The 25,449-nt window shown below is 47.4% G+C and overlaps 1 protein-coding gene across 2 annotated transcripts in view; it reads left to right on the forward strand.

The window, feature by feature from the left end:
* The first annotated feature begins 6,446 nt into the window (after positions 1-6,446).
* Positions 6,447-25,449, forward strand: part of Sox5 (SRY-box transcription factor 5) — a 982,978-nt gene continuing 963,975 nt past the window's right edge. The window contains exon 1 of one of the 2 annotated variants that reach the window (XM_048432629.3): positions 6,447-6,625. The gene's annotated coding sequence lies outside the window, so the exon portion shown is untranslated. The remainder of the gene's footprint in view (positions 6,626-25,449) is intronic. The other variant, XM_048432630.3, reaches the window with a different exon arrangement.

Genomic DNA, 25,449 nt, shown 5'->3' on the forward strand with positions numbered 1-25,449 from the left:
TATTCCCTCTGGTTCTTGTCCTGGAAGGAAAAAATTAACAATGAATGTAATAAACCCGTTTCACTAATGAGAGCAGCGTGGTTGTGGTTTGGAGTTTATAAAGTATTGGTCTCTCTACATTATTTCCTTCCTAAAACTATGTCTGACATAAAAAGTTCTTTCTAGAATGCATACCCAAGTGGATAAGTTTTTAAAAATTAGATTTACATACAAAATGTTTAAGCGACCTCACTTTTCAGTCAGCTTCAGCTACAGAAACTATTGTCAGCAGCTTACCCAACTGTTTTTAGCCAGTTCAGTTCGGTCCAGGTCTTGGTTGTTAATACCACACTACCAATCTTTAATTTGCGGAACCACAGGGGAACGTTTAAATGAAAGAACACTCAATTTCATAGTAGTTTCTAAATGAAAACATCTGTATTTGTAATAGGCTTTCAAAAGTTTTATTTTTTTCCTCAATGAGAGCTTTGTGTGTGGTATCTCAGTCATGAGGGTTGCAGTTTCTGTTTTTATTTACTTTTGAGGCATTCACCCTGTAGCCCAGGCTAGCCTGGGGTTCAGTATGTGGGTTAAGCTGGTCTTAAACTGCAATCACCCTGCTTTCGTCTTCCCGGCTCTGGATTACCCAGCATGCACCACCACGCTCAGCCCTCTACTGTTACTGTTGTGTGCACGCGCAAGGCGCACGGACAGGTGAGGGACAGCGTCTGAGAAGATGGTTCTCTTTTTTTACCAAACTCCTGTCTTTAGCGTGCTTTTACCTGCTTAGTTATCTCACCTTGGGCAGGGCATTTGTGTAAGGAACAGGATCTTAGAACTCTAGCTCAGGCTAGCTTGAAGTTTACTAGACAATCCAAACTGACCTTCAACTCACAGCAATCCTCCTGCCTCAGCCTCTCAAGTGCTAGGATAATAGGCAACTCTTTCTGGTTTTCCTTAAGGGGCTCATTGAGTCAGGATAGGTAATACTCATCAAGATGAAGTGTGCTGGGAGATTATAAAGCATGCAGGGAAATCGTCAGGCATGCTGGGAGGTGAATATGCTGGGAGCCTGTGAAGCGTGCCTGGAAGCTGTTCTTAGTTACTCCTTATATGACAACAGATACCATATTTAGGAGAGAGAGAGAGAGAGAGAGAGAGAGAGAGAGAGAGAGAGAGAGAGAGAGAATACTGAAACTTGAAACAATTTTATAAAGCTGTTGATTTTGGAGTTCACTGCCCAAAATTGACATGTCCCTCCCTCCCTTCTGGGGAGACAGATGAAAATAGCCATGAGGTAAACAAACCATTCTGCTATTTCAAATCCTTATCAAATGTTTTAAGGTTCCTTGGAAGGGAGGTCAGGGTTTTGAGTTCGTAATTAGTGAACTTGCATCAACATTTGATTTTATTCTCCTGCTGCCGGGAGGAGATGGGAACACTGCCCTAAATGAAGAGTAAAAGCGCCCACCCATCTCGGGGAAGGGGTGCATCCACTGCTCTGCTTCACTTTGAGTGTTCCCTTCCTCCCAAGGCTGTCTCTGCTTGGCTGTGGGCTGATGTCTGTCTTCCCCAGAGCTGCACTGAGACTGAACTTCCCAATGTAGAGTTTGGGTGACCTGCTTGGTTCAACAAAGAGAATGAGAGGTACTGGGGCATGGGGTGTGGCCCTGGTGAGCACAGTCAGGGCTGGGTCAAGGACCCGGTTGAGTTGCTAGGTTGCCTCCCCAGCTAGGTCTCTCTGGGACACCCAGCTGCCATTTTGATGGTGTGAGTCTCTCCTGAGAGGAGAAACAGCCCACTCATCTTGGGCTCTGCAGCTCCCAAACTAGGAGATAAATATACCTCTTTTATAGCTACCCTGTGTCTGACATTTTCTTGTAGTAACAAAATGAATAGGGACTTGTATTCCCCCTTTTCATAGGTAGATTTCCAAGTACCTTTCCTCTCATGTTTTAACAGAAATTCACACAAATCCACCAATGGATTGAACCTTATGCACATAGGCCAGTAACTAATATTGCATACCAACAATTAATATTTAATAACACTTTACTGATATCTCTAGCTATACTAGAGGAATTCAGTTGTGAATATCTTAAGCATACGAGACTTTCCATCCATCCATAAGTGTTTCCTATAGCTATCGGTATGATTTCTAGCCATGTAAAAGTTTGTCTGCCCATGAAGATATATAGGTATGTTATATGTCTATATTCTATGTATATGTGCACATTATATGTATGAATATTCATCATATATATATATATATATATAGAGAGAGAGAGAGAGAGAGAAAGAGAGAGTATGCCTATATGCTCATTGAAAGACAGTATAACAAAGTCACTCATTGCTTACTTTGAATCCAGGCTTTCTTCCTCTTTGTACAACCTCCTAGAACTTACATAATTCTCCATATTTGTTTCCATGTCTGTGAAATGACAGAATAAAATAATGTAACTCACGGCCTCACTTTGGGGATTCACTTCCTTTAGCTTTTTATTCTTTCTGAAGAGACAGGCTCTTGCTATAGAGACATGATGGCTTGGGGCTTGTAATGCAGCCTAGGGCAGTTGTGATCCTCCTGCCTCAGCCTCTCAAGTACAATGGTGACTGCTCGCTTGAGTTTGCACGTCATGCAAAGAGCAGCGCCCACACAAGTCTATGAATTTCAAGGTTTAGCTTTTAAAATATATATACTAGTTATATGGGCAAGTATGTGTACACATAATATATAATTGTCTAATCTACAAAATAAGACAATTCGATATGTAATGTTTAAAACCTTGGGTGTATATCTGGCACAAATATAATTTCTTGGGAATTTCATAGCTTTCCGAAGACCCAGGTGAGCGAGATCATCAGCATGTCTCATGTCTGGAATTTAGGTAGTAATTTTTGTATTTTACTTCGCTGTTGTTGCAGTGGTAGAAACTGAGGCCAGAGTTCTGCACATGCTAGGCAAATCCTCCACTCATGAGCTAGAAACCCAACAATAAATTTGTCATTTTAAGTTGTGCATATATAATGACCTAATATTCGGCACTGTGAACTGGCCATGGCATGATATGGGAGGGTCTAGGGGAAGTGCAGTGCCCTGTCTTGGAGCTGGCCAGGTCTGGTGTGCACTGTGGTACAGCGGCTGCCACACAGCAGGGCCTTGGGTGAGCAACCACGCCTTGCCAAGCTTCCCTCCTCTGCTCTGCAGAGCAGGAATGTCACACTTCTTGCAAGACTGTTGTGGGAAGGAGAGAAAGGAACATATTTACAAAGCATTTGGCTAGGAACCGGGGATGTAGCACACGCTTGATAAATGGAAACACTGATGTTCAACGAGATAGCCCCACTTTGGGGTGGCTTTGTTTTCCAGGCTTAACACAAGCAAACATATCCCACTGGAAGGTTTTGATCAGCCCTGCTGTTGCTGTATAATGACCATGGCTTAGCCTGCAGAGCATGTGGTTTCAATAACCAGGGAGCTGGCTGTCTTCCTACTCCACCAATCCTGTTCCCTCGTCAGTAGGACACCTGCTTGCCCCTGAAGCTGAAACATTGAAGAACAAGAAGTAAGGCCTCTAAAGAGAGGCTCCGGCCCTGCTCTGGTTGGTTGGCTTAGGCCAAGCAGGCACCTTCAGACAACCATGGGGAGAAAATCTACTTCACTCCATTTTCCACATACAGTGGGTTCTAGAAAGCTCAAACCTGTGTGGAAATTAGTGTATGTATGGCAATCCCTTGACAAGGGTTACACATATTCTGACCAGTACAGCGAGGAGCCAGTGTTTTGTAACTGTTCCTCATTTGCCCTTTGCTTATTTTCTGGAGAAACTAGGCTTGACCCTCTAATAGCAAACTTTGAAAGACCTTTTAGCATCGGGAGAACAGACCATCCTTCATGTGGTGAGAGTGGCTATTTCTAACTTGTATGTATGTGTCCGTGTGTCTGTGCACATGAGTGCAGGTGCCCAGAGGTGTCCATATCTTATCATAGCTGGAGTCAGAGTGGGAGCTGCCCCACCTGGATGCTGGGACTCCCAACTCAGGTCCTCTTAACACACTCACTGCTGAGCCACCTCCCCAGCCAGAGAACTCTTCAGAGTAAAAGCCCCACTTAGATCGAAGGTGGAAGGCAATTATCACTGAACGAGTGGGTCACCCCTGCAAATGACTGACTAGAAACTGGAGGGACAGAGCCTGTGGAGAAAAAGGACACATGTGGAAGGTGTTTTAGTCAAACACAGATTTGTTGTTCTCTTTTTCAGTGTGGGGAGGCCACATTAATCCAAGAGTTTTATATTTTTATTATGAGATTATTATTATTTCAGTTCTCTCGTTAAATATACTTATGGGAATATAGTAAAGGTGTTTAAGGATACACACTGAGCAGTGGATGATCACCCGGTTTATAAAGTCCTAGCCGATGAAGATAATTCAGAGCCCCCACCCCCACGGAAGCTCTGGGCTTATTGGATTGTTCTCTTAATTAATGGGCTCTGTGCTATCAAATATTTGTTGAAGGGAGTGCTTTTCTTTGTGGGAGTGGATAATGGTTGTGTTTACACTTTGAAATTTCTGCCTCGAGTTATTAAGATTTGCATTTCTCACTTTTCTTCCAAGGGAAAGGTGTTTAGCCATTTTTAGAAAGCAGGTACTAAGTAATCAATTGTCAAAACATCTCCCTGGAAACTTGCCGCTCTAGACAAGTGCAAAAAAACCCCAGGTATTAGCAATCCTCCTACCAAGGGTGGAAGGGGCAGGAAACGAGAGGTACTTTTCCAAGCTTATGGGTATCCTGGGCATCCAGACACTGTATTGCTTCTTAACATCTGCCCTGTAGACAGGAGTCAGGGAATAAGCCACCCAGAGGGAGTGGGCCTTTGACCGGCAGGTTCTGAGTCTGCTTCCCAAGCTGCTCCAAGGGCCCTGCTTCTGCAGGAGGATGAAGAACAAACAGCAGGTTCATTGATCTCCGGGCAGCTTTGGTGCACTCTGGGAGATGCTGGGGTTGCCTGGAGAAGAGGTGCAGGCCAGGGATGCTCTCCCCAGGGGAATCACAGATGTGGGCAGGGGGCACACACAAGCCAAGAAAGGCAAAGAAGAAGAGGGCCAGCAAGAAAACAAAAACAAAAAACATATTGCTAGATATTTGGGGGAGGGGCTTTTGCCATCAATTTCTTCCAGTCCCTTGGTCCTGGCTACCTGACAGCCTGTTCCCTGGGCCCCTGCAAGAGCCCTATCTCAGTCCAACCCTGACTAGAGATTTCTTGGGGATCCCCTCTCTAGCCTCCTCCCCCTGCCAGCTGTTTTAAGTCAGTGAAAGCAAGAAGAGCAATGCTAAGCCAGCAGCGGCGGGGAGCTGTCAGAGAACAGGCTTCCATCAGCCCCGTAGCGTCTGCCTGGGGCGGTTCACCCACCGAGTTTCTGCTGCTGCTGGTGGTGATGTAACTCGCGCTCCCGAGTGGCGCAGCTCCGGAACCCAGTGCCCAACCTCATCTCGCCACCCTCAATATCAACCCCCCGGCTCTTGGGCACTCGAGATATATATATATTTTTTTACCCTTGTCTGAATGCACACAGAATCAACCAATTCAGTCACCTCAGAGGTGGAGATCAGAGGGCTTCTAAACTTTTCTTTTACCCCTCTCCCCTAAGGAGTGGGTAGGTGCTTAGAGCCCGCAAAAGGCAGAAGTGGACCCAGGTGCAGAGCCCGACTTCTGAAAGGCAGTCAGTAGTGGCTTCAAAACACGAACAGGTCTGCTGACCACCTAGAAGGTTCCACCGACACCCGCAGACCCCCACGCGCGTCCCCGTGCCATCCGGTGAAAGCCTGTTTGCACACGGGGGGTGGGCGCATGAGGGACGGAGGTGGGTGGGTGGGCGCAGGGCGAGGAAGAAGTTGACAAAGGGGACTTGACCAGACAGGATCGCGCAGGAATAGAAGCGAGCTCCCCTCTCCTACCCGCCTCCTTCCACTCCTGCCATTTCGTCTTTAAGTGGAGGGCAGATTAAAGGGAAGAAAAAAAATTCCTGCACGGTGTGGGTGATCGGTGCGTTTTTTACAAGCCGGTTGGGCTGCAACAGAGCAGGAGGACCGTGAGGGGCTCCAGGGCTTCGGATGCGGGCGCGCGGCCGCGGGCAGGAGGTCAGGGTGGACCCCAGGTTCGGGGGGTCGACCTGCAGCAATCCGGGCCCCCGCGCCGCGCCGCCCCCGTCCGCCGCACCCCGGGGCGCGCGCCGGCCACGGTCACCGGCGGCTGGAGCGCTGCCCTCGCCTCCCCCATTGTTCCCACTGTCTTTTTCGCCTTTTGTTATTTATTTGCACCAGCATTGTGTTGTCTCCGAAGCCGCCTCATGACCAGCCGAGGGATTTCACTTCGTCCTTGAGAGAGAGAGAGAGAGACAGAGACCGAGAGCGAGAGAGGGAGCCAGAGGTTGGGGTGGGGGGGTGGAAGAGAGAGAGAAAGAGAGAGGGACAGGCGCGCACACACACACACGCGCGCGCACACCCCACACAAACACACCCGACACAGACACACACACAGAGTGCAAAAGGCGAGCCACCCCATCCCGTCTCCAGGGTCCTCCGGGGCCCCCGCCCGCCGCTGCGCATCCCTCGTCAGAGGAGCGATTAACCAGAGCCGGTAAGGTGCGTGAACCGCAGCGTTTTAACTTTGTGGCGCGTCCCGCTGTGGAGGTGCCGGTGGCGGGCAGCCCTCCAAGGCGCCCTGCTCCAGCTGGAGAAGCCGCGCAGCACCAGGGAGGGGGCGCGGGAGTTTGCTCAAGTCCCGGGAGGGGGCTGGGCCCGGCTGCGGGGGAGGCTGCGGGGGGCGCTGTCACCCCCCCCCTCCGGGAAGGAGGGGGCTGCGATCCGTGGGACTGGGCCAACTTTATCTGGGCTGCTGTTGGAAAACCCGTGTCCTGTTGCCTGTATTGTTTTGTAAGTGGTGGCGGTGATGCGAGGTGCAGGAGGCAAGCAACGCAAGGGGAATCAGCCCTGGGCTAGCCTTGTGCGTCTCCAAGGGACAGACCCTCGAACTTGGACAAAGCCCCTGCGCCTGTCTAGAACAGAAAGACCACTCTCAGCCCATCCCGTCACCTTCACCCTTGTCTTTTTGTTTCGCTTTCTGCAATCTCTCTCCCTCTACTCCTCTTCAGTCCTTCCCAGAGGCTCAGAAATAAGTCTCATCCTTCTGGATTTGAGGCATTTCAGAGACCGGAAGCTTTCATTTTATTGCAACTTCTCTCTCTCCCTCTCTCTTTAAAACCCCCTTCCTCACTTGGTGCAGAGTATAGCCCCCTCACGTGCTGTGTCACACTCAGCTGGCGCTGCACAGCCACGGGGAGTAAGAAGTAAGGAGCGGGCTTATGCGGGTGGGAAGCAAGTTGAAGCAGTGTTTGGAGTTACCGATCTGCCGGCCTCAGATCCATGGGACACGGTTCACATATTTTAATAGTCATCTTGCAAAGTGAATATATTAATACGCAAACTGGCCCGCGTTGACTCTCAGAAGGTGCTGGTCTCAGTGCCTAAGTTGAGAGTGAGGAACGTGAATTCATTTCCAGTCTTCCCTCATCAGCTAAAGCAGGTCAAAATGAGGAAGTGTGTGTATGACTGCAGAGCCCACGCTTTCGGGGCTGGCCACCCGGGATACTCTGAGTGGCTGTTGGCTTTGCTGCCTCACGAAAGTTTTGAAATTTGTTGTAACCCAGTTGAGATGTTCCGAGTATCCAGATATGCAAGAGGTTTGTTAAGAAAGGCACGAGGAGAGATTTCCCCAGAGAACCTTTTCTGCTCAGCACAGTTTCAGTCAAGGGCAAGGCAGAGGGAAATCTGTGGGATTTGGGGTAATAAATGTGGGAATCTGCAAACAGGCTAGACAACAGTGGTTTGTTTTCTTGGTGTTCATAAATTATGGCTCCTAGTATCACACACACACACACACACACACACACACACACACACACACACACACACACGACCCCAATGAAATGGCTGGTGGGAGATTTGTAGACGTTTTCAATCAGAAAAGCCAGAATCTGGGGGCATGATTGCCAGGAGTGATTAGGTTAAGGGCCAGATGTTTTTTTTTAAAAGTACACGGAAATGTTCTCCCCTGCCCAAAGTTTGACTTTTATAGCTTTTAAAAGGAGGACGATTTCATAGTCTGTACAGAACCGCTAAATTTTGATCTGTCTCATTTTAAAGGAATCCGGCTGTCTGAGGATGGCTGTTTGTGCAGATAGGGGAGGGACCTGTTTGTAGAAGCAGATAGAGGGAGCACGGTTTCTAGGGGGTGCTTCTTCCTGATTTAAATATAGCTCCCAGGCCAAAGCCTAGATAAATGCAGCCAGAGTGATTTAAAACATTAAGCACTTACATCGAAAGTTCTCCTGGGCACCGTGCAAAATTCTCTCGGAGATTATGCCATCCAGTGTTTATCCTCAGAACTCTGGGAGATAAAATCACCAGCATCACTGAGAAACTGATGCAATCCAGTCTCAAATCCTCAAACTGCTAGGGATGGCTTTTGTTTGCCTAAAAGGTAGATCTTTCATCACGAAAGTTGTTTAAAAACATTTAATTGTGGGGGTGGGAAGGGATGTGCATAATTATTTAGTTGTTTGTGTTAATTATATAGTAACATCCTAGACGGAATTTCTTTTTTTCTTCCTCCTCCTCTTTCCAGTGGTCTGCTTATCCCATTTCTGAAGCTTTCTGTTTCCTGTCGGCTTTAATTCTTTTCTTTCTGTAGCCTGTTTGGATGGGCAGTGCCGATCTGCTCTAACATAGTAGAAGCTTCTGATACTGAGGGATACTTTGGTTCTTCACACAGAAACACTGAATTAGTTTTGTTGTTGTGCTTAACCAGTCATGGCTGGATGTGTGTTGCATACATACAAGACTCGCCTCTGTTAACCTCAGTTGGTAAATCAGCAGGTTCTTGGGGTACACTAGTTGACTCAGGTAGACACGCATCCTGTTTAGCCTGATGCACAGTCCTGTGAACGAGTGAGAAAACGGACATTCTTTGTGGAGATTCTTAGGGCTTACAGAGCACGTGGTACACGAAAAGAGCGACGTTCTTAGCCAGGTATAACATTTTCTTTTTTCTTTCGGTCCTTGTTGAAGTGAGATATAAGTTTAAAGATTTCAAATTTTCCTTTTCCAAAGAACGGAGCTTGACCTCTGGCAGAAATGTTTTCTTGCGAAGCACACTTAAAAATAAGACACAGTGCATGTGCGTGCAAGAATGTGCCGTCTGTGAAATGCTTGGTCCTTTTTCTGCTTGATAAGCAGTCCTGGTCTTCAAGGTACGTTCAGAGCAGATACAAGAAGGGAAACTGGAGGTAGAAGAACTCATGGTTCGTGATTTCCTGAAAACATGGCTTTCAAAGCGCTGAGAATACTGATGCTAAGTGTGGCTTGGACTGATGAGATACGGCTGATTGGCAGAGCCTGCGTGATTCATCCAACATGGGGTCAACTTTAGTGGTCAAGGAAAGCATATAATTAGGATCCTGACAGCAACCTGGAAACCATTCATCTAGGCCTGAAGTAAATGTACTCTTAGACAGGGATTTGTTGTTTAAAATATGTAGGTTTATTTTAGAGGTGAAGAAAGTGCCTGTCTGTTTCACGTAAGCTATAAACTATATCCTGAACTTAGATTTGTAGATAGTTAATAAAATAAAAGTCCAATTGTGTTCCAAACAATGTTTAAAAACACCCGTTTGTAAATTGTCTACATTCAAGTCTCATATGTTAATGATTTGGGCTCTGAAACTTATTTCAGAAAGGCATTTTGGTTTATCTTCAGAAACACCACACAAAACTGTCTAAACATCTCTGTAAATAAACTGTTCCAAATGCCTCCATTTGCTGAATGAATTAAAGAATTATGGGTCTTAATCCAATTATGATCAGTCTTGCAATTTCTTTTCCTATTTGGGCGAGCGTGGCGGGCGGGGGGGGGCAGCTAGGACAGTTAATGACTGTAACGTACAAGTGGGGTCTTGGCTATTCACATTCTCTCTCTGGTGTGACAGAAATACCAGTTGTGCCCATGTATGATGAGGGTTTGGGATGTACAGAAGTTACTTCCTCTGGTGAACCAAGACTTAACTTGTCTGAGAAACTACCATTGAGAGAAGAGCAAATGAAGGATGGAACTTGGCAGCTAGGGCCTCACCTTCTGCTTGAAGATAATGAACTTTGATGTTGCCGTGTGACTTGTGGTGTAGACCCCTTGAGGGTAGAGAGCAGGCACCTTGGCACATTAGGGACTTGCTGCTAGGCCATATTGCGATATTTCTTTTTTACTTTTTCATAAACGTCATCAAATGCAATTTCCTGGTATTAAAATTGAGTTAAGGTCAAGCGTAAACTATGAGGGGAATCTTTGCAGTGTTGTTTTCTCTAAGCCCCTACCCTTTTAGCTGCCTGATGTAGGTGCTTTTGAAAGCTCTCCTAATGAGGACCCTGAGTTTCAGGAAGGGCCCTTGACAGCAGTCCAGGTTGCTTTGATGAGCCCTTCCAAGATTCCTACCCCATTTGGCCCATTTAAACTCTGGCTCATAAGCTAATTAATTCAAAGGTATAAATAGTTCATTATGGTTTAATTCTCTGCTTAGATGATATTATCACACCCCCATTTGTTATGATCTTCCCGTTTCTCAGAGAAAGAGCTGTGGAGATTACAGAGAAATCAAAGTTTCCAGTGCTCTTCAAATTAGAACTTAGAGGCAACTAACTTTCCTCCCACTTCCAGCTAACGATGACTTTGGATAGGGGCAGCATGGTGGTAAAGGTAGAGGGAAAACCTAGCCCCGGAAATTTTGAGTAGGATTTCCAACTCCACGTAGAGTCATGCATTCCCTATTTTTCATGTTTCAAAACCAAAATCAGCGAACCAATCAGACACACACACACACACACAACCCCCAAAGATTTGCCTGTACCTTCAGCCCTCAGTGATGTTTAACTATTTCATGGTGCAATGGCACCATTGTCCATAGTGGACAATAGGGCAGTGGCCATGGGGACTAGAGGACTCTCGCCTGACATCTAGTTGGTATGCTCTGACAAACCAAAGAACTTTGTTCTTAATATGGTTCAAAGTGAAGCAAAGAGGTAGGGAATTTGGAGCGAGCCAGTAAGCCGAGGATGCCGCCACATTAGCCGAGGAGCTTTGCAGTCCAGGTCTGTGATTCATGCCAAACCTTATCTGCAGATCGGGAGTCTTCAGGGCTCTGTGCCCATTTCTAACCTCTAACGCTGGTAATTACGTCGCTCCCTCTTTCTTGTGTTTCTGTGTGTGCTGGTGAACTGAGGGAGGTGCAGCTGTGTCTGGGGGCTGGGGTAGGCTAGAAACACTGGTTACCTTCTGTGATTCCCTTCCATGTTACCGTTGGAGACAGGATCTCTCATTGAACTTGACATTCGGGGATGGGCTATACTGACTGCTGGGCAAGTCTTGGTATCTGCTTGCCTCTCCCCACTGAGTACTAGGGCTCCGGACACATGTGACTGCACCTGAATTGTACATGGGTGCCGGGGATCGGAACAGTCCTTAGAGGGCTGTAGCAGGCACCTATCAACTGCAGCATTTACTCAGGCACCTGTCGTGTTCTTATGTGGATGGCACCAGGAAAAACACGGGACATTTCTAGCAGAGGGTCTGCCACGAGCTGGTTGCTCAATCAACGTTGGCACTGCTTTTTTTTCCCTTCCAAACCAGTCTAGTTTCTTGTGATCAAATATGCTTGAGGCTTTACTTTGTAAACTTCTTTGAGTGCAAGACGAAAAAAAAAATATCACTTTCTCAAGGCTGAGATCAACACTTTGGTAATCCAGTTAGCATCTCTATATGCTTATTGACAATGCGGTTTTATTAAAGATGTTGTAGTTGGTACAGGTGTGAATTCTTTTATTCATGTAAGTGTTTCTTCAGTAATTAACATTTTCATCCTATATAAATATGTAAAGGGAAATGAAAGCGCTAGGCTATGGCTGCAGGTCTCTTTGTAGAGGCTCCTGAAGGTAGAAAGGAGTGAGCGCAAAGATGACGTGGAGGATTGAGCAGGAAGACATCCAACTGACAAGCACAGCTCATGAATGGCTTGAAAATAGAAGTTATCTCTAGAGGAGACCACTGTCTGGAAGGGCTGTGCCAGCGGTTTCCTCCGTGCTCCAAGATCAGGGAGGAGTCCACAGCAGGCCTGGGTGCTTAGTGGTACAGAGCCAGCAACAGGGTCCATTATGTGGCACCCAGCGTAGCCTGGAGCTTAGTAGCCCTAGGTCTGGTCAGGAGGATCAGCCCCAAACAAGCCAATCAAACACACAACCACTAGAAACCATGGCGGACTCTTTGCATTCCCTGGGGTTTTGTCTTCGTCCTTCGTAAAATGAACGTGCTACTAGTCAAGGTTAAACGAGGTTGTGCACCCATAAGCCACTGTGCCGTGCGCAGCACAGAAGGAAAGCTCAAAATACGTGGCTCCTTTCAAACGTACTCAAAATGCAACCACCAGGTGTGGATGCATTGTATCAGATGGTCCTGAATGTATTTAAACAAGGGCTATTTCACGTAAGTGGCAGGCAGTGTTTGTGTGAGCAGGTGTCCTCAGGCTTACCTTGAAAAAGTCGCTCTGTTTCTTCCTTGTGCTTCCGCCCGCCCGCACTCTTTGACTCTACCCACCAGAGCAGACGGACCACCTGACCTTGACCGTCTTCCGGTAACTCGGTAACTCATCCCACAAAGCGCCAGGTGGAGGGAACTCTCCTTTCCTTAGCTCTGTGGGCTTTCTGTTCAGTGGAGCAGCAATGTACTCTGGGCTGCATTTTATCTCAAGCCTCAAACACCTCCCGAAGTCTTTGCTCCCCTGCGTGACTGATCCTAAACCAACTAGCAAGCGCCACAAAGTGCTGAACTCAAGTGGCCCTCAGCGCCAGCCCCTGCTGGGATGAGTCACAGAACCACTAGCACTTTGTTGCCTCAGATTTGATCGCTGCCATGAGCAGTCCTTCGATTGTCAGCTAAGAGCCCCTTCAGGGACTTGTCTCTTAATAGGAAGTCTCTTTTCTTCCCTCCTGTTGTAACTTTAAATTAAAAGAAACTGTGGAGGAGTTGGTGGTCAGGCCTCACGTCTTTCTTTCTCCCATCGGGAGAACAACATCTGAGAAAAAGACATTTATCAGATGGAGAATTGAGTTGTTGCCGTATGGGGGCTGGGGGGGGGCGCTGTCAGGGGTTGGGGGTGGGGCGGTAGGTGGTGATGGAGGACGGCGACCACATCTCTTAGACTCAAGTAGCCTGACCGTTGGAGCTATCGTCTGGAGTGATGTCGTTGTGAAGACCAAGGAGTAGATCCCGGACACGAGGCTCCCACCTGGCCTGGGGTTCTTAGGGGGCTCTGATGTATTGTTTTCTGCCCCAGATTTTTAGGTGGCTCTGTGTTGTACTGTGGGAAACTGGCATGAAGACAAGCTCAGGATCCGCGGAGGCTGGGAGGCAGGAAAAGGGAGCTAATTTTTGACACATTCCTCACACTCCTCTGGGAAATCTGTGCCCAGGCTACTGACTGTTTATTTGGAATTATGGCATTGTTTTTTCCCCAGCAGTGAGTGAGCATGGGTTGCTGTGGGGTCTCTGCTTAAAAAGACAGATGGACATCAACAAGGGGTGAGGAAGGAAATGTTAGCAGTGCTTTTGATGGCGTCTTTTTCTAAGTGACTGATTTGATTCTTGGCGTGTGTCTCTGTGTGTGTGTGCCTGTGTGTTTGTGTGCCTGTGTGCATGTGTGTGCGCGCATGTCTGTTCAGGCTTGCTTGCACATGTGGGTGTATGATGCAGAGGTCAAATATTGCTGCAGTCATCCCCAGCCGCTCTTCCCTTATACTGTGAGACAGGATCTCTCCTTGAACCTGGCCGGGCTCACTGATGTCTAGACTGGCTCCCACCCACCTGCCTTCTGCAGTTGGGTCGCTGATGCATACCACTGTGCCTGCCTTTTGGCTTGGGCACTGGGGCTCCAAACTCTGGTCCCTCTGCTTGCCCAGCAGGCATTTTACCAACTGAGCCACAGCACCCTCTTCTCCCTGTACATTTAAACTCTTCTCTGGGCCTGGGCACATGCCTTGCTTTGCTGGTTCTTCTGTATTTGTGATTTTGAACTGATGCAGACTCTCAAGGTCTGCTGAGAACCAGGGTTGTTTGATGTTGTATCGGGGGCAGCCTGAGGTTTGCATGCCAGCTCTTGTGATGTGTGCCGTTCTTCTCTGGTGCTGGCATCCCGTTCGTGGTGTCTGGCAAGATCAGTCTCATTAATTCATTCTTTCACTGGAACTATTTCTGAACAAGTGCATACTGTCTCTTAGAATTCCATCTTGAACTTTCTTCCTTGACTCTTTCCCGGAGAGCCTAGTCAACCTTGGCTTCTACCAGAATGCAGTGTCTTTTCCGCTTCAACCAGGAAATTAAGTGGTCGTTTTATGTACATAAATAACTCGTTCAGCAGATAAAGAAGCACAAAGAAGCTACTCTTTGTCGGAACTTCATCAGGACACCCAGATGTTGCTAAATCCCAGCTCCCTTTACGTGTCAGTGTGTGCTAGCTTTTCTTAGCCCTTGTCTTGCAGAGTATATATTCCCATGGTGCCACTGCCCCTCTGCATTGTGTTAGTATCGCTGGAAATGAAAGGTATGGTCGATACATTCCTGCTTGGTTTGAAAGAGGTAACTACATGGCGAAATAAAGAACTCCCCATGTGAACTGGAGAATGTTCCTCAACTGGTAGACTGCTTGCTCAGCACGCAGATGCCCTGGGTGCCATTGCCAACATGGCATAAGCCGGGCACGGTGGTGCATCTTTCTAATAAGAGAACCGGTGATGTGGAGTCAAGGCTGGAGAGTCGGAAGTTCAAGGATGTCTTTGGCTACACAGCAAGTTAGTAGCCAGCCTGGGAAATGTAAGACACCGTAAGCTTTTCTAGAGGGCTGGGCTTACCTCCTTGGCACCAGCACAATACCTAGAACAGAACGGGCACAGAACAGAGCCTCTGAGTGAACAGACTTACAAACCAAATCACTCTGTAAAAGCAGAGTCTTGGACCTCACCAAAGCAAAGCATGCAGACAAGTGGCTGGATTTACATCCCTGGGCTGTTTATCATGCCCTGAACTTGGTGCTGGATGCTTCCCATGGATAGTCACACATATCCCATTAGCAGCCTTTTCCACCTAGAAGACTAAGGTGGTCAGGTGACCTGCCCACCTCCCACAGCCGTCATCGGCAGGAGAGTCACAGCCTGACTTTGGTCTATCAGGTTTGGATGTGCTGGCTCTTGCTCTGTATCAAGGCACTGCTGGGGGCCTGACCCCTGCCACGTGGGAGCACTAGTGATAGCTTCCTGGCTACCCCCATGTCGTGGAGAATCAGATGGGAAAGGCTGTGGGAAGCCAGGGCTGAGTGGTAATTTGTACATACTAGTTGGGGTGATTGGGCTTAGCCATCAATTGCTACAGTGTAGACTCACCTGAGCGGAGAGTCTGACCGAGGGATGCACTGACTGGGTTGGCCTGTAGATATGCCGATGCGGGATTGTCTTCATTTTCAATTGATGTAGAGAGAACCCGGCCCCTTGTGGGTGGCACCATTTTACGAGCTGGGTACCGCACTGGATAAGAGAGAAGAAAGCTGGCTATGTATAAACAACAAACAGGAATGCGTTTCCTCTATGCTTTTGACTGTGGATGGGTTGCGACCAGGTGCTTGAGCTCCTGCCTTGACCTGGCCGAAACCATGAGCCGCAAGTCAAAAAAGCCCATTGTTCCCTATGTTTCTCTTTGTCAGAGTGCTTATCACAGCAACAGGCATGACACCGGAGCACCGGCTGTCACTGCTAATCGCCCATTCCATGCATTAGCCCTGAACACCCAGGGAGCACCCAGAGGCATGCTTGTAGGCTTTACCTAAGAAGAACGGTTTTATGCCCGTAGGTAACACTTCTGCAGACGTAAACACCGACCACAAAAGGAAAGAGAGCTCCATGTTGTTCACTCACTCATCCACTGGAAAGCTATTTGGGGCATCTATTAAAAACTGATTCTTTTAAGCCAGGTGGTGGTGGCGCATACCTTTAATCCCAGCACTCGGGAGGTGGATCTCTCTGAGTTCGAGGCCAACATGGTCTACAAGACCTAGTTCCAGGACAGCTAGGACTGTTACACAGAGAAACCCTGTCTCAAAAACAAAACAAAACAAAAAAAGAAAAAAAAAGAAAATTGAGCCTTTTGTGTTCCATCCCGGACATACAGTTCCAGAATCTTCTGTGGTTTATTTTTTATCAAGTATGACGAGTGATTCCTTGGCACATGAAGACTTGAGAACCAGAGATAACATTCTGATTGATCTAGTTTGGTAGTAAGTTGGGCGTGTAGCTTATGGACCTTAGGTAAGGCGCTGGGAGAATAGTAGCATTGGTGCGGCACAGCAGGGCCGGGGTTGCAGGGCTAGGAAGACTTTTCTCCAATGGCCTTTGAGTTCTGAATTAAAATGTAAAGAACCTCCAGTGATTTCGCACACAGAGACCACTAGTGTGGCTGAAGCCAAGAGTGGGAGAACCTGACACGGAGAGGTGGTGGTCTAGAGTCAGGCAAAGTGGGTGACCTTTTCACCTTTAGCTCTGAAGGGACTTTCCAACAACTGAGTCTATAGTCCTGAAGACCGGAGGCTAACTTCTCTGTCTTCCAAACATTTGGTACAGTCTCTAGGACACAGAAGGTGTCTCTCTGTTTGCTTTTGTAGTGCTGGGATCAGATTCAGGCCCTGGGCATGCTCTGCTAGTGTTCTGCCATACGGCTCTAGTCACATTGTAGGTTTTGTTCAAATGAATAAAAAGTAGAGAGAGTGAGAGAGTGATATATGGAAAATACTAGAAGAATGTGATAAATACAGTAAATCCAACCCCTCTGTGTGTTGGGGATAAAGTCCAAGATCTCCCAGATGCCTAAAATTGTCTTAGACCCGAACCTAAAGATGTACTTCTGTTTTCTTTTGTATGTTCCTAACTAGGAGGAAATTTCTCATGTCAATAAGGCCTAGTAGGTACCAACAGTAACCAGTAATAAGATGGAAGTGTTATAAGAAGATAGGCGTGTGGGTGTGGCCTTTCTCAAGACTCCCTACTGTGTGTGTGTGCACCCGTCTTGTGATGAGATGAAGCAAATTGAGGATCACAGGCACTGTGGTATGGCATTGGGTGATCCAGAAGGGTCATTCAAACATAAGCTCTACAGTACCATGACCATCTGTTAACCAAGCTGGCGAAGGGACTGACTGGCAGGTAGCGTGCACAGAGTGGATCCAGCAGACAAAATGATGTGGCATCTTCCAGGCATAGTGGAGTTGCGGTGGTGTGAGACTCCTTCATGCCTCTCCTCACAACCTTCCATTTTAAAGTCGGTTTTTCTCTCGGAGTTCTCTGCTGCTTCAGATCGTGGCTGGCTGTGGGTTACTGAAACCATATTTATTTAGGAAGAGGCTGATCTTCAGAAAACAAGAGGAGGCCGCAGAGGAACACAGGGAAATAGGATGAGTGCAGGATCTTACTTAGACCACTGCGGTTCTTACAATAAGAAGACAAAGCGCTGGGATCAGCGACAACATCGAACGCGAGGTACCGTGCTTGTTAGCCTCAGAATGGCAGTGACTCCAGGAGGACGGGAACCTTGTCTATTTGGGTCTCTATGTGATCACGGCACTCAACAAATATTCAGTGACCAATTGACAGGGCTTCCCCCACAGACCGGAAAGACAGGTGTGTGTCTTTATAGAGGGAAAGCAATGGATTGGCTCTTTGGCCATCTGCGGACTAAGGCCTCCATGTGCAGTGGGGTTTCCATCTGGTGATTTTCTCTGTAACCACACCTTGCTCGGTGGCTGTTGTACATTGCTCTTTACTGTTATACAAACCCACGGTGGTCTAAGGTGCGACTGAACTATTGATTATATGATGAAGAATTCAGTGGATGAGTGAAGGGGGGTGTCTTGGCGGTGAGGACAGGGGGAAACTGAAACCCATCCCAGGGAGTTGTCCCCGGTCTCAGCATTCCCAGTGACAGGTGAACCAGAGACTGTAAGGGAGAATCCTTGCCAAGGTAATGCCAGCACAAGCGATACCAGTACCACTAGAAGAGGAAGCCATTCGTTGCATCTAGAAAATGTACTGGGGGGCGGAGGGGGGGGAGAAAAGGTAACGAACACGTCATTCTAAACCTAACAGGCGTTTCAGCACAAAAATGGCTCTCATCCAAGCAGCATAATATTAGCATCAACGTGCATCTTGTAGCTCCAGCCCCACACACTGCTTTGGAAATAAAAGGAGATTGTGTAAGGAATTAGCAACACAAGGCATTTTTAAAAGTGCTTTATTGCCAGGGCCTGTGATACTGTGTGAAATCTATGCAGCCCCTTCCTCCTGCTGTGCTTAATTTCGGAATCTCACGCTATTACCTATCCTTGGAGAGAAAAAAAAAATAATCTCTATTAACTCTTACAAACCAAGCTTCACACTGTACTTGCTTCCCACTTCTCTTTCCGATGTCTCTCGGGAGGAGGAAAAGTGGTGTATTTAGGCACCGAGGGCTTGTCGGGGTGCATGGTATTTAGGACTGCCTTAGGGGGTGGCACTGGGGCATGGGGGCAGGCTGGAACTGAATGTCAAAGGCAAAAGTTTAGAAAAGCCTCCAGCAGTCCGGAGAATAAAGACCTGAAAGAGCCAGCAGAGATTGGCTCTGGCGTGAATCCAGAGCAGAAGCCAGAAGTGGGTTATAAAAATCCGGGAGGCAGAAGCCAGGTGGAGTGAAGTCTTCAGGATGTAGATGGCTATCTTCTGGAAACAGGACGACATCTCCCTGGTGCACTGTGGCCCTGTGCTGCTTGCCTTGCTGGTGGTGGTTGATCAGGAACCATCCCTAGGCATTTTGCTAAGCAGCTGTTTTTGTTTGTTTGTTTTTTGTTTGTTTGAGGCTTCCTGGTGACCTCCATCATATACAGAAGCTGTCTGTTTTCCAGATAAGGAACCTGAGCTTGCCGGAAGCAGCATGGTCACCATAGTCTAGCTGGGACTCGAACCTACAGAGGCCTGGTTCTGGAGCCTGGCTTTTACCCACTGTGATATAGCAAATGTATCTTCAGCCTCAGAAAGAGCTCCCTCAGGAGGATGCCCACATTTGCCCCTCCCTTTCCCCCAGCACCCTCAGGGATCTGCCTAGCCCAGTGTTTTCCTGCCTAGCCCAGTGTTTCCCACTGCACTGTGCTCTATGTACTACTGTCAGGCTGATCTTCCTGATGTGCTATTTGGGTCATGTTGCCCCTTTCTTAAAACCTCAAAGCGCTGCGTGCTTGCTACATGTGGATGGATCTAACACTTCTTAGGTTTTTATTTTTTTTGAGGGTCTCTGCAACTTAGTTCTCCTTGTCTATCTTTGTGGGCTTGTTGGAAACCTTCCCTTCAATTTGCTGCCGATCTGCTCCACGCTGCACACAGTTTTGCAGCTCCCTCCCCAGACCGTTGGCAGCCTTCTAAGCCCTTCACCACAACCTGGCTTGGAGGTGTGGCCACTGTTCTTAAGTCACTCTTGACTCCCAAATTCCTGGGGACTTCTTCCAGAGTGCCTGTTTTCTCCATCTGCTTCAAACCCTTCCATCAATGGATTCAACTTTCCAATCTACCCTGCTCCATGATTTGGCTTTTTAATCACCATTTCTCTGCCCTTACCTTCATTCAGTAACCAACATACCTTCACTGAGCGCCTCCTATGAGGTAGTTACCATGCTAATGCCGGAGAATCAGTAGTGTGTAGAAAGGTACTGATCTGTACCCGAGGAATCGCTAGTCTACTGGGGAAGAAAAACCAAAATCAGATAATGGCCATCACTTAGAACTTTGTATTGTGCACTTCGAAGAAGGATATATAGCAGATGGAAGGGAGACAATCGGTATATTCGAAGGTTGTAAGGAAGACATTTTGCTATAGGAAGTCACAAATGAAAGACAGTCGTTAATACAGTACAAAGAAGAGGAGAGAAAAGCATTCGAGGCAGAAGGTAGTGTACGGTTGCTCAAAGGGTCTGAAGAAAGAGGGGAAGGGGCATCTCCCTGGAATGCTCGAGGCTGCATGGAGTAGAGGGAGAAGGCTAAAAGACGAAGCCAAATCCTCCGATCCGACTTGGGAGCATCCCAGGTATGTTAGAAAGTCTTTGTAGTAAGAGTGACGAGAAACACAGAGTAGTCTCAAGACATCTTTAGCATTCCTGCCTATTTTCTACAGACCACGCTGAAGACGCAGGGTGGATTAGGGCGAACTAGAAGGAAGCGATGACACCACCTTTGACAAGAGAAAGATGGTATCCAGACCACGAGGGATGGAGGCATGCCCCAAATTTCAGACTACCTGCCTGTACCCATTAGTCCACCTACACCAGAAGCCCAATGGAATCCCTCACCGTGGACGCATATCTTCATGTTCACAGTTTTGGCCTCACTCTATTCCTCTCCTATACTAACCTGAAATCCTGCCCATCCTTTGGTTTCTGAATTAAAATTTACCCTTTCCCAAACAACCTCACAGAATGCAGGCGCTGAAGATTTCTTCCCTGTGGTTTTACGGCATTTGACACACACTCTAGTTAGATTTTTGCTGGCTTGAGACAATTAGGGGCCTCTGGGAAGAGGAAATCTCAGGTGAGAAAATGCCTCCCTCAGGTTGGTCTGCTGGCAAGTCTGTAGGGTTTTTTCTTGATTGATTATTGACATGAAAGGGCCCCGCCCACTGTAGGCCGTGCTTCCCCTGGGCAGGTGGGGCTGAGTGTTGTAAGAGCAGGCTGAGCAAGCCCTGAGAGCAATAGTAAGCAGCACTCCTCCATGGCCTCTGTATGGGCTCCTGCCTTGAGTTTCCTCAGTGAAGGACTGGGGTGGAAGTGCACAAGACCAAAGGGATTCTTTCCTTCCCAAATTGCTTTTGGTCTTGGCTTTTTATCACAGCAATAGGAAGCCCATGGGGGACACACATTGACCTGTGTCATAGTAGTATTGTGGACATGTCTTTTTTCCAGAAGATGCTTGTTCTGTGGACTCTGACGCACAGTTTAATAATGTCCTTCTTTCTTGGATCTTCCTTTACCTCAGTTTTCTCCTCCCTCACCCTCCATCTCTCCCTTTCTCCTCCATTCTCTCTCCCCATTCTTCCCTCCTTTGGTGTAAGTGCAGGTATTAATTCATGACTATTTAGAGCAGGGGGCAATCTTGGTGTCATTCCTAAGGAGCTGTTTTTGTTGTTTGTTTTTTGAGACAGGCCCTCTCTCATTGGCCAGAGCTCACCAGTTAAGTTAGGCCAGGCTGGCCATCAAGGTCCTAGGATCTGCCCATCTCCACTGCCACACACCAGGATGATGAGTGCACGTGTAAGCCTGTCTTGTTTACATACACATACGCTAGGCCTCAAACTCAGGTCCTAATGCTTACATGTCATGTGGGACACTGTCCAGGCCGTCTCCCAGCCCTTCTTGCTCTCTCTCTGGCTGAGAAGCAGAGCTCTCAGTCTGTGCTTCCTCATCTACATGCAGCACAAAGTGGCCCCAAGGAACTCATGAGAGGGTGAGCGCACGGTGGGAAAAACGCTGCCTCTGGCCTGCTGCGAGTTTCACTGTGAGATGACGTTTAACGGTTGTGCCTGTGTGTATCAAGGCTGCTCTTGCCTATTGGAACTCAAATTTGTATTTACACTGATGTATCATTGTTTCCAGGGCTACAAATATCAACAAATCTGGGTGCAGCCTGCAAGAATAGTCACAGGAGCTACCTGCTAGCTCAGGGAGACAGAGTGATGGAGAGTAAGACCTGGCTGGAAAGACCCTAGAGCGCTAAAGAAAGGCTGGGGGTGGGTGTTTGTAAGGCAGCTCCTGCAGTAGTTCGCTATCAGACACATGTATGAATGCATGTTAGGTAAGATGTAGACTGGAAACCCAGGACCGTGTGATAGAACAGGGTCCCGTTCCACTGACCACCATTCTCTCCTCACCTTCCGGTGTTTCATTTTTCAACAGAATGCTCTTCCCGTGTTTTCTTTGGCTTTAACCAAGGGTCAGACACTATGCACTCCTTCCTCCCATCTCTCCTCCTGCCCCTTGCCTCTCCTCCCCCGAGCCACACATTCTTTCTCTTGTGTTGCCCTGATACAATTTTATCCTTCAGTAACATTCGACGAAACATACATCTTCTGCCAAGAATATTAGACACGTCTTTTAAATAGAACTGTTTGGGCTTCTTTGAGTTGCTTATGGTGTCTCAGCCCTCTCACAGTGTCTTGGATAGCCAACTCGTGAGCAGTTGGCCATGGCGGATGAAAAGTGTGTTACTGGTAAAAGTTCACATTGTTGGGGCCAAGCAACAATAAATTCATCAGCTTCCAGCCAGATATTTTCTTAAACTTTCTTCAGCGTGTCTGTCCCGTTACTGTTTGTGTGTGAGATTACCAGTCCCCGGAACCTGCCACCATAAGGGGCTGAGCTCAGCTGAAGAAGGGAATGGTGTTGCTCTCGCCAAGTGGGAGCCTGTTCCCTGCAGGCAGATTAGTGTCTGTAAACGATCTTGGGGGTGAGATCCAGCAGGGTATCTGTGAAACAACAGGTGGGTTGGCTCCGGCAGAGGTGAGGCACTGTTAAGGAACAGGCTGGCACGAGGTGGTGTCAGGTCAAGGCCATCTTTCCCTGGACCATATCCAGTGACTTCCTGTTTGAAGGGAATGGCATGAGGAGCATCTTGTGTGGTTGAGTGAATGAACCAGTGACTGACAGGGTGACTATAGCCCCTAACTGCCAGGCCAAATGGTGGCTGTCTTTGAGTATTTGGTGACATGTAGGGACAAGGGGTTTTCTCTCTGTTGCCTGCCTGCATGCTTACACATGTTCTTTAGGTGCATGCATTGCTCCTATAGTCACATTGCATCCAGGGCACTGCAGATGACAAAGTTCAGTTTACATGGTAGGTGTGATGAGCTGTCATATCTGAGTCCCCAGGAGACCATCTGTGACCGTAGCTTCGTTACAGTGAGATTTGGGGAGCTATTGGGGACACTGCCTGGGAGGGGTGAGAAGAACAAAGTGAATGGAGGGTGAGATCAAATGTGAAGGTCTCCCTGGAAATTAAATGTAAAAAACAACTGAATCCCTAACAGTTTGTCCCTCCTTCCCCTGACCCTCACTCCTCTCTCCTTTCGTCCCTCCTTCTGCCCCTCCCCCACTCCTTCCCTTCTTCTACACTTTCCTATGACTGTGTTGGGAATAAAACTAATGGTGATGCTCATATAGGCAAGAGCTCTGTTGCTGGCCTACATCCTTAGCTCCTGTTCTCTTTGCCAGGATTTCACTGTGTAGCTTAGGCTAGTCTCAAACCTGTAATTCTCCTGCCTCGGCCTCCTGAGTGCTGGATTGCAGATGTGTGGCACTGTACCTCTGATAAAATAAAAATCTTAGGATCATTTTGGATTTCTGGCCTCAGAGAGAGTTCATGATTTGAAGCAATAAAGACACTGAAGTTAAATGTAAGGAAGCTGATTGCCTTGTCTCAGAAGACGGCAGTGATGGTGTCCCGGTGAACCGGAAGGGGGGGGTAGATTTGTTGCCCAGTAGTAAGTAAATGATAACTAGTCTGGAAGCAAGGACCTGGGGTTCAGGGCTCTCAATGGCATCTTAGTAACACTATTCTCTGTGGTTCTCTCTCTCTCTCTCTCTCTCTCTCTCTCTCTCTCTCTCTCTCTCTCTCTCTCTCGACCAGCCATACATTACATTAGACACTATCTCAACTCCTCCCAGTACACACACACACACACACACACACACACACACACATACACACACACAAACACACACACTAGAAATCACTAAATGGAATGAAGAATACACATAAAACAAGAAATGCAAACAAAAGCTGTAAAACTTTATTGTTTGTGTGCTTTATGTATATACACGTTCACGTGTGCATCTGTGTGCAGTCCAGAGGTTGATCTTGTATGTCTTCCTTAATTGTGCCCCACATTTTCAAACATTTTGTGTGTTTGGGTATTTTGCCTGCATGTATGTGCACACCGTGTATGTACTTGGTACTTACAGGGGTAGGAGAGAGAACTGGATCTTGAATCCCCTGGAATTGGAGTTACAGGGGGTTGTGAGCCACCGTGTGGCTGTTGGGAACTGAACGTGGGTCTTCTGGAAGACCATCAAGAGCTCTTAGTCACTAGTAATTCCTTCAGCCCTTCCACCTTAGTTTTTGAGACAGGGTCTCTCACCGAACCTGGAGTTCATCAGTTGATCTCGACTGACTGACATGCAGCCCCAGAGATCCTCTCTTTCCCCTCCCCCCAGGGATGGGATCATATCACACACTTGGCTGCCATTCCTGACTTTTGTTTTTATGTGGGAACTGGGGATCCTAACCCGGCCCACCTTACCAACTGTGCCATCTCCCCAGCCCCCAAGATTCAAAGTATTTTATGGCAGCACTCCAACAGAGGTTCTTTTCCCTTTTGATCCCACAATGGAGACCGGGGGGGGGGGGGCGTAGATTTTCAGAGCACACATTCTATTTCAAATGGGGATACAGTGGGTAAACTAGCCTGGCAGCCTTGAGTTTAACCAATGCAACCATTTAAACAAGGCTTTATTGGCTCCAGGGTTAAGAAGCAAATAAGAAAAAAAAATAAGAGAAGGTTTGGGAATATAGTTTCAATGTTTTAATGTATTTAAAAACCATGGAAAGAGTGTATGTGTGTCTGTGGGCGTGTGGGCGTGTAGGCGTGTGTGTGCATGTGTTTATATGCGTGTGCTAGCCAGGGTCATAATGACTTAACGTTTCGGAGTCTTTAGCAATTCCTCCTAATTGACTAGAAGGTTGGGGCCACACTGACACCATTATTCCTCTGTATATCTGGCTCTAATTTATGACCCACATCCTGCCTCGTGTCCTAAATGCTTTTGAATGTTCTTGTGTTGCTTGTTTTTTTCCCCTCAGATTCATCAATTTGTAAATCAGCTAAGTGCAGTAATTAGAAGTGATCTTTGTTCATGTCATCTCCGTGACTGAGGAGCTGAAAAAGACAAAAACCTTCCATAAATATAATAAGTCCCCCCTGGCTTTTTTGGAATTTTAACTGTTTACAAGTTTTTTCCTGGTAAAACTCAGCGTGCTTTATAAGAATCACACAGAGTCGTCTTGTGCCTGAGCTCCGAAGGGCTTAGTTTCCTATTAACATCCTTTTATTTTGTCAATAAAAATTCATTTCAGTTATGTTCCCATTTTTACATTTAACAGTCCCTCTTCAGAAGATACTGGTTGCTTTGAATTTCTTGGAAGGAAGAGATTCAATAGAGCATTGTTAGTGCTTTTCATTACAGGGGGAGAAATGAGGAGCG

The sequence above is a fragment of the Myodes glareolus genome, chromosome 3 (assembly GCF_982192425.1).
Source record: "Myodes glareolus chromosome 3, mMyoGla1.1, whole genome shotgun sequence".
Classification (NCBI taxonomy): Eukaryota; Metazoa; Chordata; class Mammalia; order Rodentia; family Cricetidae; genus Myodes; species Myodes glareolus.